Raw genomic sequence first — 17,883 nt, 5'->3', positions numbered from 1 at the left:
ATTGGTTAATTCTATTTTTTAGAAAAGAAGGTATGTGCTTCCTTTTAGGTCATGCACATATTTAGCAAGGGGAAGGGTAGGAAGTGATGTCCTTGTGTCTAATGGGACTCAGCCTTCTCCCTTGATGCTTTAGGAATGGTCTGCAACAAATCTAATGCTTACCCTTAGGTAATAAAAGACCTTTTAAGGGCACTATCATGTCCTTCAGCTGGGTAAGATTTTACTGACACCAAAACTCTTTGCTGGAGCAGACCCTCAAGCCCTTACATAGAAAGCCCATCACCCATCTTGAGTGTATGCTAAGCAAAAGCTATGTTCAAAGTCAGCAGGAACTTTTCCATTTCTCTTTTCTGTTTCTCTGGGACCTCTGGTCAAGGCCCAGGAGTGGGCCTTTCTTCTTGCTCCACAGCCCCAGGAGTCCTGACAACAGCTTTTGAAGTATGAGATGTGTATTTCCCACAGAAACACCCCGGATGTTATGTGGAAGGCAGTGCCGTGTTGTTAAAGTGTCAGGCTACAAGTTATAGGAATACTCACAGGAAAAGCATTCCTGAAAGAGCTCTACCCCGGCTGCCTCATTTCTCAGACTGTCATTTCTATGTTCTGAACATATCCAGTGGTACCAATTAAATGCTTACAGATTATTAATTAATGAAGCAGCCTGTGAGGATTTGTGCTGCAAGGCTCCCTCAGCACTAAGATGGCTGTTCCAGACTCCCTGTCTCCTCTGAGATTTTTGTTCAAAAAAAACCCTTCATGTAAAAGCTGAGATGGGTTTAGAATTTGTTATATAGTTCAAAATAGCAGTGATAAATAAATGAAAATATTTTAAGAAGTGGATAACTGTAGAATTGACATTTGCAGGAGGAAGGAAAAGCCAGGGGGAAGTCTGGTGTTGGGGGAGAACCACCCTCACGTGTCACGGATGAGCGTTCCACAGGCTGCAGCCAAGTGCTCCTGCCTCACGTGTGTGACCACAGGAGCAGCCAGCTTCCATGTGACTGGGGAGGAATGTTGAGCACAGCTTTCAGTGTGCTTTAATGCATGCCTGCAAATTTCTACAGCTGTTGTATAGTCGAGTGGATTTCTTTTATGAAGTGCTTGTAAGATGTCATTTAACAGGGTTGATATTGAAAAACAGCTCATGCTTTTTCTCTTCTTTTACATCAGCAGGGGTTTTGGAGCAGGTAAGTTTTTGCAGAAAACAGCTTGTGGGTTTTTAAAAGTAATTTCCTAACCTGGTCTTTATTGCCTTTGTCTCTTAAGAGGTCCAGAAGAAAGTCCAGACTGCTCTGGAAGTTTGATATTTCCATATTTTCATCAAAGGAATGTAGGAAAAAAGCTGAAATCCTCTAGAGAAAAAGTATCCTAAGTGTACACATTTGTCTGACTACTCCTTGTCACCAGCTGCCTTTATCTTCTACTGCAGTCCTCTGAGAAATGCTGGAGTTAGCAAGGGGAAGTAACTGGTTCCACTGCACAGTCTAGACATGTGAGGGTTTGAATTTCTTTTCAAGGTCAAGTCTTCAGAAGCAAATTTTCTAGCAATTTCATCTTTATTAAAAACAAAAACAAAAACAAAAACAACCAGCATACCAGAAGAAATGCCAAAGGGATTTAAAACTGAATTTAGAGATGTGTTTACTGTAATGATCAGAAGTTTCCATTGTATGTAGCTGTGGGATTTAATGTTACACTTGTCAGTGCAAAGCTCTTATCCTAGAATAATTACTTTGTGAATTCTTACAGTGAAAACTTTGCAAAGGGGCTGATGGAGGAGGTCCCACAGCCAGACATCAGGTGGTGGTGCATGACAACCAACTGGGGGTGGGTGGGTGAGTGGGTGGGGTGACAGATTCAGAGCAGGAGGTGGGTAAGATCTCCATTTCACTGGGGCAGGAGCAGGTCAGATCTACCTCCAGCTCAGGACTTCTCCAAACCAAGCAAAGCCTTTGCTTTCCTAAAGAAGAAGGAATGGGACTGAGTTGGAGGTGTAGAAGGTGGACTTTAGGCAGGAGATGAAAGAGGACATGCCTGAAGAACATAGCATGTGTTGCTGCAGGACAATGGAATGGGAGAGAGGGAACATAGGTCCTGACCCTCTTTACATGTCAGTAGAAGAAAAGCCTGATTTTCTTGGGCCCTGGTATAAGAAAACTGGAATACAGTTTCTTGCCCTGACATAACAGTGACTGGGATGACTAATAGGCCTATAGATAGTCATGAAGCTCATCCATGCCACTATTCTGACGTTTTGTATCATTAACAAATGTCACAGTTATGTCTTTTTCTTTTCCATGTCCTTTATATCCTTCAGTCTTTGGAGGCTTTCAATGCAACAAAGAAATAAAAAACTAACAAATTTCCTGGTGTGCAAATGCATTCTGTGTTATCACCTCTGGCTGCTGGAAACAGGGCTCAAACCACTGCCCTACTCTCCATGTGATATTAAAACACTAGCTAAAAGAGATTAGTCATTATTATCTTGAGGCTAGAGTTTAATTAGTGACCAAGCAGCAAAACCTTCCTGCCGAATCATTCCAGCAGTTCTGAGAGCTGTCCTAGAGACTTATTCCAGGCACACTTTGCTGTTTAAGAGCTATTGGCATGCAGACAGTGTGCACACCAACTGGGAAAAATGAAGTGGTGTCAAGAATGCTTTGGCTATATTAATTCTGAGTATGTCCTTGCTGCTCTGAGATTTGGGGTTTAAACACAATATTGTTTGAAAGTGCTTCACAGCTTTGAATATCATACTCCAATAAGAGGAAAGATTTCTATCATGCTGAAAACCCACGGCTGTGCTTTGAAAGAAGGCCGTCAAAAATGTATTCTATTGAAGACATAATTCAAAGAAGTTTGAATTTTATCCTTGAATCCTGAAGATCATCACAGAGATCTTTATAAATGCACTGACTGATTTATTAGCAAATCCAGTCAGCTGACTGCCAAATATCAAGATTTTGGCCACGTTTTCATATTGATTCACCTGATGAAGATCACAGATGCAGCAAAGTGCACAGTCCATTTCAGCTGCTGAATTTATCTAACCTTGACATGGACCAAGTTATTCACCTCTGCATTTTCGAGAAATGTTCTTTTTCCCTGCTAAAAGTTTCAATGTTTCTCCTCCCTGATGCCCAGAGATAGATGATTTGGGAAAGTACCATTCAGGATACCAAGTTGCTTTGTCTTGTGTGTGGTCTTTGTTGTAGGACTGTCCCATCATCACAGCAATGAATTTGGCACTATTTTATTTGACACAGATCTAGGTACCTTGCTTCAGAGATGGAGCTAAAGTCTTCCAAATAGAACTCTCTCCAGAGAAAATATCCTTAGATTGAAAGTGTGGTCCTTCATTGTTGGATGAACAACATGAAACCGTTGTGCAATAAGAGGAGAAATATTTCACTGAAATATTTCACTTTCATTTACCTGCTGCTCCTCAGTTGTTTGCATTTATACATATTTGTTTTTTCCACATTCAAATTAGAAAAGAAATCTTTGGACAGAAAATTCTTCTGCTTCAGGACATTTCTATTTATATTCTTCCAAATGACAAAGCTGTCTTTGACAACTATGGCTTATAGTTAGTATTGCACGCTCTGATTCTAAAATCCAGGACATTAAATACTTATCTTTTGATGACTAAGATGATTATTCCAACTTCCAGTTCTTAAGAAACCTCAAGAGAACTCCTTGCCTTGAGCTCTCAGTTGTGTCTTCATTCCTCCTGAGTAAGGAGTAGTGTGAATCTGACTGGAAAGACATTTTCTGCTTGTTTTGTCAATTCCATTAAGAGTATTATCTCCCTAGAGGGTATCTTTCCTCAAATTAACCAGAGATTTATGAATCCCCAAAGGGATAACTTGAAACTGTATCATGGCCCAGTGGATTTTGATTTTCACTGAGAAAATTTGCTCCTCTAAATTTCATACTTCATTTTCTTTTTAACAAAATATAGAAAATCCAAATGGTTGTCATCTTTTTGCAAAAGGCCTGCCCCTGCCCTTCCCCTTTTCCCCACCCCCCAGCTTCCTGCATGGAGTGTAATGAAAATAAAAAAAAAATAAAAAATTCCAAATGGATTTGGATTATTTTATTTCAAAATTAAGTAAGGGCAAACGATGTTCTCTACTGTATGGTGTAAAGCCAGCAAACAACCCGCTGGTATCAAGAATGAGTCTAATGAGTAGGACAGGTTCTCCTCTGGTATATAACAGTGCTGCCCTAGTGAGGTAGACTAAGCTCAGCAGAGCTGTATTTTTTGGTACTAAATAAGCCAGCCTACTTCATCTCAGCGCACTTAAAGAAGGCTGAGAAGTGATCATGTAACCTCCAGGCCCAGGAATCTTTGAATGACTCAGGCTTTGCCATCCACATCCTCTGGCCAGCTCCTCAATCCTGTCTTATTTTAATTTCTGTTTCCTTTTAAGAGCATGTTAATTCTGCTGTTATTGATGCCTTTCTGTTCCTGCTGCTTTTCCATTCTTTGGGGAAGCTCTTGAGGACACAATACTTTCATTAACTGTTCTTCATACAATGAACTTCTGCAGAAGCCTTTGTTTATCAATTTTTTCTGTATTTATTTGCCTAATCTGATTTTGATCACAAGGAATTTATTTAGAATTTGATGAGACTTCCGCAGCTAATTACTATCACATGTTGTAATTCATTCTCAAGTGAATGAGCCTTTCAAATAAAGCAATGCAGAAGATGGGACCCTGCTGGGACTACTTCGTTTGGCAAAGCTGGAATTCAAAGACTTGAGAATCAGAAAATACTTTCCAGCCAATTAAAACTGTACAAAAGACACTGACCTTTCTTGCATGAGGCTGTTGAGATGCTTCACGGGACGACTGTTCCAGAAACAGGAAGCAAGGAGTGGTAAAGCATTGAGGTTTTGTTGCCTGGTGCACTTGTGCTTTGGTGCACTGCTGCCAGTTTTCAGCCTGGAAAAACCTCCCTGAAAATTTTAAGACTAATAACTGTGATTAACTGGACAGAACTGATGACTATGGTTATTATGACTATTATTAGTGAGACATTTTCCAGGTAGTTATGAAATTATTTTCTTAGAAACCTGCTGGGACACGCACCACAGTCAAAGAAAGGAGAGTATCAAACACCTGCTGCTTCTGCTCTGTGCTCTGCTGACTCCAGTCTCACCCCAAGAACATCTGCTCTCTCTACCTCGTTTGGTCAATCAGCAGTTTTCTTGGTGGAAGAGCTAAGGTTTATAGACATCTTCAGTGCAAGTGCATGCTCAAGAATGACAGAATGCCCACCAGGAAAGAATGTTAGAAGCAGTTATGGACAGAGAATTAAAAAACACAGGACAAAAGTACTGGAAAAGCACAGGAAAGTAGTTTGCTGGAATATATGGCTGGGAAGAAGGGGGCATAACAAATGAAAGCAGGGGATGTGGGGAGGACCACGAAGGTGAGCAGAAAGAAATATGTAATGAAGGAAGCCAGATGAAGATCTAGAGACATCAAGTGAAGAAAATTGTCAAGGACTCCTACATCTACAGGATATTACTATCAGTACATGCAACATGTTGATGATTTGAATCTGAAGATCCCAGATAAATAGGAGTTAGCAAACAGACTACAGAAGAAAAGAATCAGAATTTTGAAATGTTGCTGCTTATCATGGGACCACTGTGCACTATCAGTATGTGGGGAGTCATGGGCTTTATACTTAGAGATTTATGAATAACAGTTGAGTCTTTTCTGGCATCTGACAAACCTGGACATAATTTGCTTTTTAAATTCTTATGACAGTATTGTTGGAAGCTTTGAAAATTTTTTGGTAATTGTGTGGAAATGAGCACACCAAAAATGAACAGGAAATGCACAAGAGTAAAGATTTAAATGGTCTTGTATTTTCCTGTTATGATGTTGTAGTTACAGCTGCTTGGTTCTTTCAGCTGAAAAGAAGGAAAGCAATGGCAAACTGTCAGTTTCTTTTTAACTGCTGGATGCAAGTACAGGGCATATGTTTCCTAAAAGACATACACGTAGACCTTGATTCCTTCTAACCATATCTGGGCAAATAATCAAGGTTGTTTCCTCATTGACTGGCAGCTCCTTCCACAGCAAAGGGAGATCGATACCTGCAGAGTCTGATTCAGATCTTACGTCAAGGATGTCCTAGATAAACGCTATTAGTATTCTTTAATTGTAATGCTAAGACTAAGTTGAATGGGCATTTGGTAAGATAACGAACTATTGCTGTTTATGAGGACATTAATTTCAGCTTTCCTGAGGAAGAGTTTGTGAAAGTTTGCAGCTCAGGAAAATTCACTGAAGGTTTAAGCTTTCTTGAAAGCTGTCCACACTTACTTCTCATCTAGAGGAATAAACAGGCGAAGTTTGTTCTACTCGCAGCCATTATAACTTCACCTCTGATAACTGCGGGTAACATCCCATGGTGGGAGACCACCACAAAAGCTACTTCATGGAGCAAATGTATCTGACACAGGCAACTTAATGCTGGAAAGGTTAGAGACTCCTCATCCTTGGAGATTTTGAGAACATAGCTTGAGGAGGCCTTGAGTAGACTCACTCTTGCTGTGAGTGAGATTGGACCAGATGATCCCTAGAGATTCCCTCCAACCCAAATTGTCTACGCTTTTAGTAAAAATTTATTTGCTGAATAGTGCCAGTAACTTCCATGCCTCTTTCTGATTTTGAAACAAACCTTCAGGGAAATAGCTAAAGCTTTTAATTAAAATTGATTTAATGTTATTTAGTCTAAATTCCCTGGGATAAAATTGTGCTGATTAAAAAAGAAAAGGAAAAAAAAAAAAAAGGAAACATCTGTGATTAAAACCAAAGCAAAATGGAAAAAAAAAATTCAACTTTTTGTGGTTTGATTCAACACAGAATGGTTCAGTTTAAAACTGAATGTATTTCTTCTTTATTTTATTTGAAGGGAACTGGAATACATATTGCAGAATTTTTAGTATTTTTAAAGTTGTTCTCATAAAAAAAAAAATTGCTTGCATTTTTGAGCATAAATCTTGCAGAACATTTCCTGTAAATGCCTTTCTAAAGACAAGATCTATTGAACTGTTCCCATTCCCAAACCCAGAAACCTGATGTGGGCTGTGAATAAAACAGCAGACTGCTGTTAGTAATCAGAGCTTGTCCCAACAAGGTTCTGAACCTTTCAGTACCAGAATCAAAACAGCATTTTTTCCTGGGAAATAAATCAGAAGAGTGCTGTGAGGGATAACTGGCTGAGTGATGTATTTTTCATTGGTTGCATTATCTGCCTGAAAAGAGAGAAGACTCTGAAGACCCTTCTCCCCTTTACTGTGTCTGTGTTCTAAAGCTGCACCTTTTGGCAGCAGCTCTCAAGGCATCCATGCTGCACCATTCAGAAACTGCAGGAAAATTGGCAGATATGATGTGAACCCAGGTCCTGTCTCAAGGAGGATGACTCTAGTATGGTTCTGTTTGCCTTCTTCATGTCCTCAGCGCTTCACTCAAGTAGGAATGCTCAGTGTTCAAGACCAATTCTTCTGTGGTGTCCCTGCTGTGTAATTCCTGCTCACTCTGCAGTCACTATGTGACTTTCTGTGAGCCAGCACAGATTCACAGAACTGTTTAGGTTGGAAAAGGTTTTTAGGATCATTGTTAACCCAGCACTGCCAAACCCGCCTGTAAACCATGCTTCGAGAACCACACGTGCACTCCTGAAATACCTTCAGAGATAGTGAATCCTTGTCTGGGCAGCCTGTTTCAATGCTTGACAACTCTTTTGGTGAACAACTTTTTTCCTGATATCCAATATAAACCTCTCCTGGAGAAGCTTGAAGCTGTTTACTCTTGTGAAGTAACCCCTGTGTTACTTGGGAAAAGAGACCAACCATCACCACCTACCTCCTTTCAGGTAGCTGTAGAGTGTGATAAGGTGTTCCCTTGAGCCTCCTTTTCTTCCTTTCATTACTATGGTTATTCCTTCCTACAAATTGCTGAGCTAGGCTTATTTGAGTAAATCTAAGATAGTTCCTCTTTCTTTGACCTTCAAATACCCATTACAAAAGTTTGAAAGCCTAGAAATACTGAATTTATTCATATGTCAATAGGGACTCTATTCAGGAGTGTAGGTAATATTTCTAAACACTTAACACATGTAATATTTCTGGTAGTTGAGTCACGAGGAGAGGCGTCTTTTGGTAATAATAGTTGATATTACTAGTCACTGAAGTAGGTGCAGGAAAGTAGCTGCTGCCTTAAAAATGGATTGCCAAAGCAATTATAAGTTTCAAGTCGAAAGTTTTGCTTTGAGTCACTTATATTTGGTTGTACAAAACTGTCAACCTATTGCCTTGCCAGCCTATCTGTGAGGGAACCGTGTGACTGCTGCTGGATTCCCTTTCCACTGCTCAGCACTGACTGAGTCTGACCTGTATAAGTCAATCAAACAACACAGACAGGCTTAACACAAAAGTGGACTGGTTATGAGGTATCTGATGCTCACTATTTGGTGTATTTTCTCTCTTGATTTTGGGGTGCTGGCCTTACGTGTGTTAAACCTAGCATGAACTAAAAGCACCCAGTAATTGGTGCTCTCCTCTATGAATTGCTCCTCTGGTGGCTCTCACTGCCACACTGTATCCTTTTTTTTAAAAAAAAAATCAAAGCTGTAATATAAAACAAAACCAGAAGAAATCATCCCCAGTGCTTTTTGATAGCCTGTGATAAAACCTCCACTGCAAGTCTCTGCTACAAGAAGACACTCTGAGCTGATTTGTTCTCCAGGGAGAGGTACAGCGTAACCAGGATCTCATTACACTGTCTATACAACACCTTGAACAGTTTGTCATTAAATTTTCTTCCTTCCTTTATGAATTGGAGTGTCTGAACAAAACAATAAAGCGGTAATTTGGAGGAACTTGGGACAGTAAGATCAGACAGCATTATTGCTTTGTAGCACAGCTATATGAATTATAGTGTATAGTATGACCTCACCTAGATAAGTTTTACGGCAGAAAGGTCATTAGAAAGTTTTCATCTATATCTTTTCCAACTGAGTATGTGAAGCTACCAGGAAATATGTACAAATTGTTTGCAAAAGATGTTCATTTTCTTCCTCCTATTGCTACAATTTTCTCAGATTCTCATGGAGTGTAAGCCAGCCTTTTCCTTTTTGGAAGAAAAGACCACTGGCTGGGATACTAAGCTAGTTTGCCTTCTGATGGTTGTCAGAAAGTTCATATGCCTTAATAACAGGCCTCAGTTTAGTTTGTTAACACTAAGGACTTGTCCCAGTCACATCTCCCTAAAATAAAAATTTCTCAGGAGTGCTTCCATGTGCAGCAGTACCTTTGAGTGACCCAGACCAAGTGTGTGACAAAGGAGTCTGAAATCAGGTCTGCTCAAGTCCTTGATAAGTACCTTTAAAAATCTGTCCACATCAGTGTTGAAATGCATTGCACAGTGATGTTGTTATGAGATTCAGGGGGCCATAGAAATCAAAGATTTCTCTCTCCTCATTCTCTACATTCCATTTTCTCTGGTTCTTTTCCTTCATTATTTTGGGTCTTCTTAGGCTGAGGTGGAGCTCAGAGCTGGGCCAAGGTGAGCCTTGAGTAGAAGCACCTGGATTTTGAAATCTGCCTCCTTGTAGAAAGGCATTCATTGGCCACTGACTTCTTAGTGACAGATGGTTCATACCAAATGCTGGTCCGTGACACTGGATTGCTGTCACAAGTAAGTCTGAGCTGTGGGTCAGTGGCAGAGAAATTATATCCTGGAAGCTACTATCAGATTCAGGAAGAGCTTCCCCCAAAGCTGGCCAAGACAAAAGTGATCAGCATACAGGGACTGGCTGACAGTGGTGGGGCATTCCTCACCTCCTGCATTCTTTCAAAGTTGTGACACTACCAACTCTGGTGGCATTTTTCATGCATTTTGTGCTCATTCAAATTACTTCCTGAGGTGTGCAAAAACAAGTTCCTATTCCTTCAAAATAAAGCCTTCATTTATTTGAAGATTTTCTTCCCTTGACAAGAACTATCTCGCATACTGGGAAAAGGAAATCTCTTTATTAATGTAATAGGCTCAAGAAATTTGGTGGATACATGGCTCCTCCTCCCCATCATGCCAGTGCTACTCAGGACAGGGGCTAGCAGCAAGGTATTTTTGCAGGACATGTGTGCTCAGGAACAAGCTTCTGGATTCTCTTTTCTTCGTGTTGTTTTTTGGGAACATGAGTGATTAGCTTTGTGGATCTCATTGCCGGGAGTGATGATTTATTTCATGTGAACCATTGAACTCCACTCATCTGGAAATAACTTTGATTGCTATTGACCTTAAGCTGAGTCAGTGACTGAGAACTAAATGTTCTGGTTCTCCTTCTCACCCTAGGACCTTTGCATTCCTCTCTTTGTGTAATGTGAAACTATGCACAGGAGTAAGCACTTTTACAAATAACATTTGCACACCAAATATTGGTGAAAACAGGCCTGCTGAAAGTGTAAATGTGTGTGTTTAATATATGAAACACATTTGATAGCATACAATTAAAGTGTTATATCAATATTATTTCTGTATAAGAGCTCAAGTAGTTCCTTTAACTGGAGCTTCTTACGCAATCTCTTGTCTCTCCAGAAAAGTTTTTCTTCAGGGGTTTTACAATATTTGAGGGGGACTCACTTGATCTTGGAAAAATGTCTTGGTTTTTATTAGCATAAGAGCAGGATCTAGTGGCAAATTAAACAGAGTTGTGACTGGACTATTCATGTAGAGGAATGTTTTTTGATTAACTGGGCCCTGAAATCTAATGTAGTACATGGTGTAGGAATATTACACAGAATAGAAATCAACATAAGAAATGAGTGAATTGTCTGTTCACAAGTCTCAGACTTCTTCTTTGCTTCTATCCACTAACTCTTCCCCCTTCTAGAGTACTCTCATTAAAGACTATCATATACTCGAAAGGAAAGCAAAGGAAGCTCAATCTACAGAAGCATCACCCTGCTGCCTGCCAGTGTGCCATGCCTCCCCTCTCTGAAGGGCATAAACTCTTGACCTGGGGACAGATGATGAGCAGCAACCTAAAAATAATTTCCTTCTGCTGGCTACTCAGCATCTGGCACCAATGAGGGGTAGCTGAAATGCTTTTGTCATTATCTCTTCCACATGTTTCCTGCGTATTTTCCCAAAGCAGCTTAGCTCTGTGCAATGAACTCTTATTTCCTAATGCCAGTGACTGAAAGTGTATACCAGGGGATAATTGCAAATCCATGTTACTTCATCCAGTCACATCATCTATGCCCACTCCCTGTAAATCCTTGAGAATGACTGATGCGAAATGGTGACACAGGAGCATTGCATGATTCATAATGCATGTTAAATAAAACACAGGGTTGCAGGGGGAACAGGCAGTCCTTCTTTTTAAACAAGACTTAGCTTTTCAGGTAGTGAATTTACTCAAGGCTCTGGTCAGACTAGGCATTTTTAGAAAGCTGAATAAAAGGACAGATTGTAATAAGGCTAGCTGACCCTCTCAGCTTTAATTTAGCAACTGTGGGTAGTGTTGCAAATTACTGGATAGATAAAAAGTGATTTAATCTCCTGGATCTCTGGCACACTGTACAACTCCAAAATTCCTGTTGTCATATCTTAACAGCTGCTGTTCACTGTGAATGAAGGGTTGGAGCTACTGGAGTGATATCTACCTGTAGTTCTAACACACCTTCGTTTGCTATGCAGGAGTGATTTTGACTGTTGCTCAGGCATTGAGAGAGGTCAGGGATTTGTCTTGTGGATCTACAAAGCACCTGCTTTGGGGAAGAGCTTCTGGGCAGAACTGTAGCAATATAATTCCAGTTAGAGCTGAGCCATAAACAGCAAAGTCACATCCATGCAGCCATTTTGGGGTGTGAAATCTCATTACTTTCTCGCCTTTTAACATTGAAGACATTTTGCATTTGGACCTCCTTGAATTGTCTTAGCTCAAAGCCTGCAAAAATGGAAGTATAAAAATACTCAAGTTCTTTAGGACAGGATTAAAAAAAGAGCCAACAGTCTGTTTTCAGATGGGTCTTGTGATAGTTCTGCTGGAAGGGCTCCTCCTTGGACAGCTGTACTAGTTATTTATAAACAATGAAAAGTAGACAAGGGGCTACTGTTGCACCTGGTCTTGCCATTAACTTATCTCTTGTTCTCCTAAATGTCAGATCTTTATGTTTGGGATATAGAGCTTTTCATCCTGGTGGGAGAATAAGAGAGACAGCTGGGAAGAAATTCATCATCCTTTTAAAATACTCCATTTCCTGATAACAAAGGCAGGGCCAAACACAAAATGGAATAAAAATATTTCTTTCATGATTAATCTAGTGCTTTTCTTTCAAAAGCTTAAAAATCATTGTTAAAACTGGATTTGTTTCTGAGTCAGAACTTCACAAACATTTGAGGTGAATGGAGAGGCTTGGAAGAGGAAGCTGAAGAGTGGGTAAGATATTAATGACTTGTATTGTATTGTATTAGTAGCTTCTGTTTAGTACAGATAAATGAGTATCAGACACTTATAAGCTGATAATTGACCTAATAATAGTTTCCAATGTTTACAATATATCCTTTGAAATTGTCTCCCCATGCCTTTATCTTTTCCTAAGTTGAAATTTGTGAAATACTCTGTGCTTCTTCACTGGATGGATTCACTCTTCCCTGACAGGCTGCAATACTTAAAAACTTGCTTTATTGGAGACACATTATCTGCACAGGGAAGAAAGTGACTTGTGTCTGTAAACTTAATACTGGCCAAGGAATGGGTTACTTCAGCTTGGGTTTTGGATTTCCTTCGTCACATAAGCAAAGGCTTTATTCTGCTGGCACATAAGCAAAAACTTTATTCTGCTGCCCATGAAACGACTTCTGAGCTGTTCATGATATTTTTCACCTCAGTTTTACAATTTATAGATCTTAAAGGCGTTGTGGTGGCTTTTTTCCCTTTTGAGGTCTCTTCCTGTGTTAAAACACTTTGTTCAGCCTTGACCAGCATTGCTCTGTAAGAAGATCTTTGGAGGTGTCTGGCTGCAAGGAGAAGGCATTTAGAAGGGCAAGAAGAAAAGGGAATGCCTTTAGCCTCCTCTCTTGCTGTCTTTTGTAATTCAGGGTGGGCCAGCAAATTGCAGTCCCAGGGAACTCTGTATATCATATTCTGAACTAGGAAATTGTAAATTCAGGCAGTCATTGAGATTCTTAATTTTGTAACAGCGGTAAGGCTTTGCGAAGTCTATGTCAGTGAAAACATGTCCCTTGTTTAAGTACTACTACCACTACTACTATTACTACACTACTACTTTCTTTGTTCTTGGTACAGCAGCTTTCTAACTCTGTGGAGTAGTAGTGTACCAAATAGTCAGAAAGAAAAAGATTTCATTACTCAAAAACTAAATGGAAAAAAGATTTACATGTGCGTATGTATATATATTTGTATATATATGCACACAAAACTAAAATCTATATCATTGTATAGTGATCAAATAAATGTCAGGTTATGTAAAAGCAAAAAATATATTAGGGAAAGAAAAGAAAAAAGAGAAAAGACAAGTTCCATGAAAACAAAGGATTAAAAGTATAAATACCTGAGCAATAAAGTAGATTTTGAAAATTAGGTGACACATTACTAGGTGGATTTTTGGAAATGGGAAGAAAAATACCCCATTGAATATAACTCTTTGTGCCTGTAAAAAAAGAAGAATTAATTTTCACCTGGTGGAGACTCTTACAGACCTTTACTGTCTGAGAAGGATGATGGCAAATATCCATGGCCAATTTTTTAAAGCCAGTAGGCATAGTTAACTTGTACTAATATAAAGATAATATACTTGTAATAGAAACTTGTACTAATATAAAGCATAGAAAAATTGGCTAAAGAGATGATTGATGTACATCGGTGTGATCAGTGACTGACAAGATGCTTTGTCAGCACTGCTGCATTCTGATTTATATATTAGTACTGTTTTGTATGAAGTAGTGCTATAGGTCAAATCAAAGTAAATGAAAAATCTGACAACTCTTTGCAAATGAGGAGCCCTCATAGATTAAGCGAGATATTGTCAAGACAGTTCCAAAACTGAAACTACTTCTTATTTTTAGCAAGAGTCCAAGTTCATTACTGAGAAAAAGTGGAAATAATATAGAAATCAGCAGACTGTTAAATTGAGGGATAGAAACAATGTGATAATTAAGGCTGTCCAGCCATTTTCCAAAGACAGTATATAGCCCAGAATTGAAGAAAGCTGGACATGACTGCAGAACATGTGTCGCCCTGGAGATTGAAGTCTTCTGATAGTGTTTTCATAGTTTTAGTTACTTTCCCATGAAAGTAACATAAAGTTGTTTATCACATTCCTTCTAAGAAACATCTTTTGATGGACATTTCATATGACCAGTGTGCTTGGGAAGGTGGTAACTTAATTATCCAATCTCTGGTCATTGTCAAGAATCCATAAATACTGGAGTCAGAGAATAAAAGAATGTTTTTTCGTTCTGACACTGAGAGGTGTTGGTGTGAATCATTTCGTGTCCTCTAGTGACAAACATGGGCTTTGGACCTGGAGAGCTGCCTGTGCAGAGATTTCAGCAATAACCCTCTGCAGAGAGCGGCAACCAAGGCTGTACTGGGCTGTTCAAAACAACAGGACTGGGGAGACAGCTTGTCCCTCTGTGACAGAGCTGCTTGGCTTTGGCAGCCAGCACAAAGGCTGTTTGGGAAACAGAAGGATGAGAAACTGAAGACAGCAGAATAGATGCATGCAAGTGATCCGAAGGCTGAAGAATGCACCCTGCAGGTGGATATAGAAGTGTTGGGGAGGTGGTTTGGTTGAAATCTGTCTTCCTAGGAAGCACATGTCAGCTATAAAAAGGCACAGAGGAGGAGGGCAGCAGAGTGAATGCTAGCAGTTGATCCTGTACAAATTTCAAGGAGGAACAACTCATTAGTGGAGTACATGAGTCTTCAGGACAAGCTAGGAAGTGGATTTGCTGCACTTTAAATTCTTCAAATAAAAATCCCTTTCTTTGGGCAGGTTCCTGAGTTTAGCACAGGGACAATTGGATGAAACTTATTCACATGTGATGTACTACACAGAGCAACAAATAACCTAGTAGTCCCTCTAGGCCTTAAATTATGTGAACAGACTAAATTATGTGGAATTTTCTCACTAGCTAGCAGCAGTGGAAGAGGAATAATCATATCTAATCTAATAATATATTTTGAGCAGTCTTAAATCATTATTTCCTATCACTTGAGATACTAATCTGAATAGTGATGGCAAATGGAGTCCTGGGTATCTTGCTGCTCCTGGTTTAAGTGTGAATTTTTACCATCTTATTTTACATACAGTAGTGGACTAGTATAGCCAGCTCTCTCTACCCATATTTTTTTAAGAATTCACAATTCATGAGGATATGTCAAGTTTTAGGAAGCTGCTATTATTTATTCTCCGTGTGTGTGTTCACTACAGTAAAAAAAAAAAAAAAAAAAAAAATTTGTAAACCAGCAACCAACTAGTATTACAGTTTATAATTTCTGGCCTTAACTAAGAAAGCAGTCAGCAGAACCAGTTCTAAGACAGACTGTGTCAACTGTGACAGAAAAATATTATTGGACCTTGCTATTTGGTGAGTTACTTTTTATGAATATAAAAAAATATGCAACAATTTATGGAATTGGAGGCAATTAATCGTAATGACAATATAAGAAAAAAGGAAAGAAACTGAAAAGAAATTATATTTCTACAGATAGCTGAAAGAAGTGGGCACTGAGGTCTGTTAAGCAATGCCTCTTCTTGAGCACATCAGTCCTAAACTCAGTTCTGGGGTTTTTGCATGGTAAAGGTACCCTACTTTCCTACAATTTTTTTGAAAAATGCAACAAAGATTACATGGTTTAGAAGAGTTTCTTGGTGCATATACTTATAAGGACAGCTGAAGAATCACATTAATGATGTTAAACATTGACCTGAACCTGAAAATTTCTGCATCTGATTCCATTTAAGTGCATTGCCATAATATTTAGTCTATTCAAGACTTGTGTGACTTGTTTTCATACATGTTTGTATGTGTGCAGTACATACACACATACCTGCAAATAAAGATAAATGTGCTCCAGCTAACAAGGAAAAAGTAGTAAGAATCAGGTATCTATCAAAATGTACAGGATAAAATTAGTTTTCAGCATGGCAGTGGGTTCTGTAGATCATTTCTACATGCATGTGGAACTTAGCTGCAGTGGTGCTGTGGACACACAAAGAGCCTATAAAGCCACTAAGCTGGGGTTTCCCTCTATTATTTGGGGAGTGTTTGTGAGAACACATGAAATGGTCACCTGAAAGATTGACAGCAGAAGTATAAAAACATGCTTTTCAAAAATGTCAGGAATGTTTTGTGGTCTGATATTCTGGTACATTCCGTGCTACTGATTCAAAGAAATACAAACAAACCAGAACCCCCATCATGCAATTACTTACCTAGGTAAAGTTAAAGGGTTTCTGAGATGCTTCCATGTTAATAAAGTGGAATTCATAAGGGTATTTTTGAAGGTAATTGTCAAAACAATAAAATAAATGTACATATGTGTGTCTGTTGCATCTTCCTTTGGTGTCGCTTTCTACACCGTATGTGGGCACTTCACTATGATATTGCATGGCAGAACTACACCTTCTATATGAACTTTTTTCCATTTGGTAGAAATGTCAGGTCCTGGTTTATCTTTACTGTCCTTGGCAGCTTTTGGAGAAAATTTGGGAGATAACATTACTTGTACCCAAACCTTGTGGTATATTTTTTCCTTATCATTCTCAAGGACTGACAAAAAGGGATGATTCCTGCTCAGTGAAGCCACATGTGTTTCCCATGCACAGAAAGTACATCTAAGTCAGGGGCTTAGGTAGGATAGGAATGCAAGGTATGTCTGCAAGCACTCCACAGCACACTAAACAGACACAAAGACAGGTTTTGTCTAAGTAAATTTTGTTATTAACACCTCTGTGACCATGCTTGCATATGCTGCTGTGGAATACATAGAGGATCTGAAGCAAGTTTTGCTGCATTTATGCCAGTGCAATCCAAGTCTGTGACTTTTAATGGGTTTCATAAAAATGTTGGTGTTTGCAGCAGTATTAGTTTGAGGCTGTGAAAAATAACCTGTATGATCTTTCCAAGCAGTAAGAGTAAGAGGAAAGAGGAATCTGTATTAATGTTTGAGATTGTTTTCAACTAAGCATGCTACAGTCTCTCTGTTGGGTGCTACCTACAGCACTGTGTTGATGGAGTGCTGATATTGGGAGACCATAGATCCCCAAAATATTAAACACACAGCATACACTGTCTTCTGGCAGTTTTAGGCACCTGGGTGTGTTTTAGAGCACAGCCCATATGCAATTGTCTGTTGTTTGCACAGAGACTCGGGCACTGGTCTCTTTAGTGTTGCAATGCTTAATTGAATAATTCCTGTATTTAATTTTTTTAATTTACTTACGATTCTATGGCTGAGACTTCAAAGGAGTGGGGAGGTTTAAATCAGTGGGTGGTCAGATTTCTGCTTGTTTATCCAATAACTTTCCAATAGAAAATGTAAAAAGCTTTCATAGGTACAAAGATTTCCTTCTTCCCAGATGAACCTGGAAGAATAATTTTTCCAAATTTTTCCTTTGTCATTTCTGCCTCAATGAATCTTGACTCTTGTCTCATTGTTGCAGGGCTTCTGTACAGAGTTGGAAAGGTTTTCGTCTCAGTGCCAGGAGAGTGGGTTTGCAATCTGTTATGCACAAAAAAATTAACTAACCCTTCAAAAGTGAGCCACAGAATGCAGAACTGAGCAGACTCATGTCTCTAGAGATGACTTGAGATAGTTAGA

The 17,883-nt window shown here is 39.2% G+C and overlaps 1 long non-coding RNA gene across 1 annotated transcript in view; it reads left to right on the top strand.

Annotated features, from left to right (window-relative positions):
* Positions 1 to 911: 911 nt before the first annotated feature.
* Positions 912 to 17,883, top strand: part of LOC131578275 (uncharacterized) — a 28,820-nt gene continuing 11,848 nt past the window's right edge. Inside the window, exon 1 of the long non-coding RNA XR_009277423.1 lies at positions 912 to 1,187. This is a non-coding gene — a long non-coding RNA (uncharacterized LOC131578275). The remainder of the gene's footprint in view (positions 1,188 to 17,883) is intronic.

This window comes from Poecile atricapillus, chromosome 3 (assembly GCF_030490865.1).
Source record: "Poecile atricapillus isolate bPoeAtr1 chromosome 3, bPoeAtr1.hap1, whole genome shotgun sequence".
Lineage (NCBI taxonomy): Eukaryota > Metazoa > Chordata > Aves > Passeriformes > Paridae > Poecile > Poecile atricapillus.
Note: the sequence above shows the minus strand (reverse complement) of the source record. Positions and strands in the feature narration are given on the sequence as shown.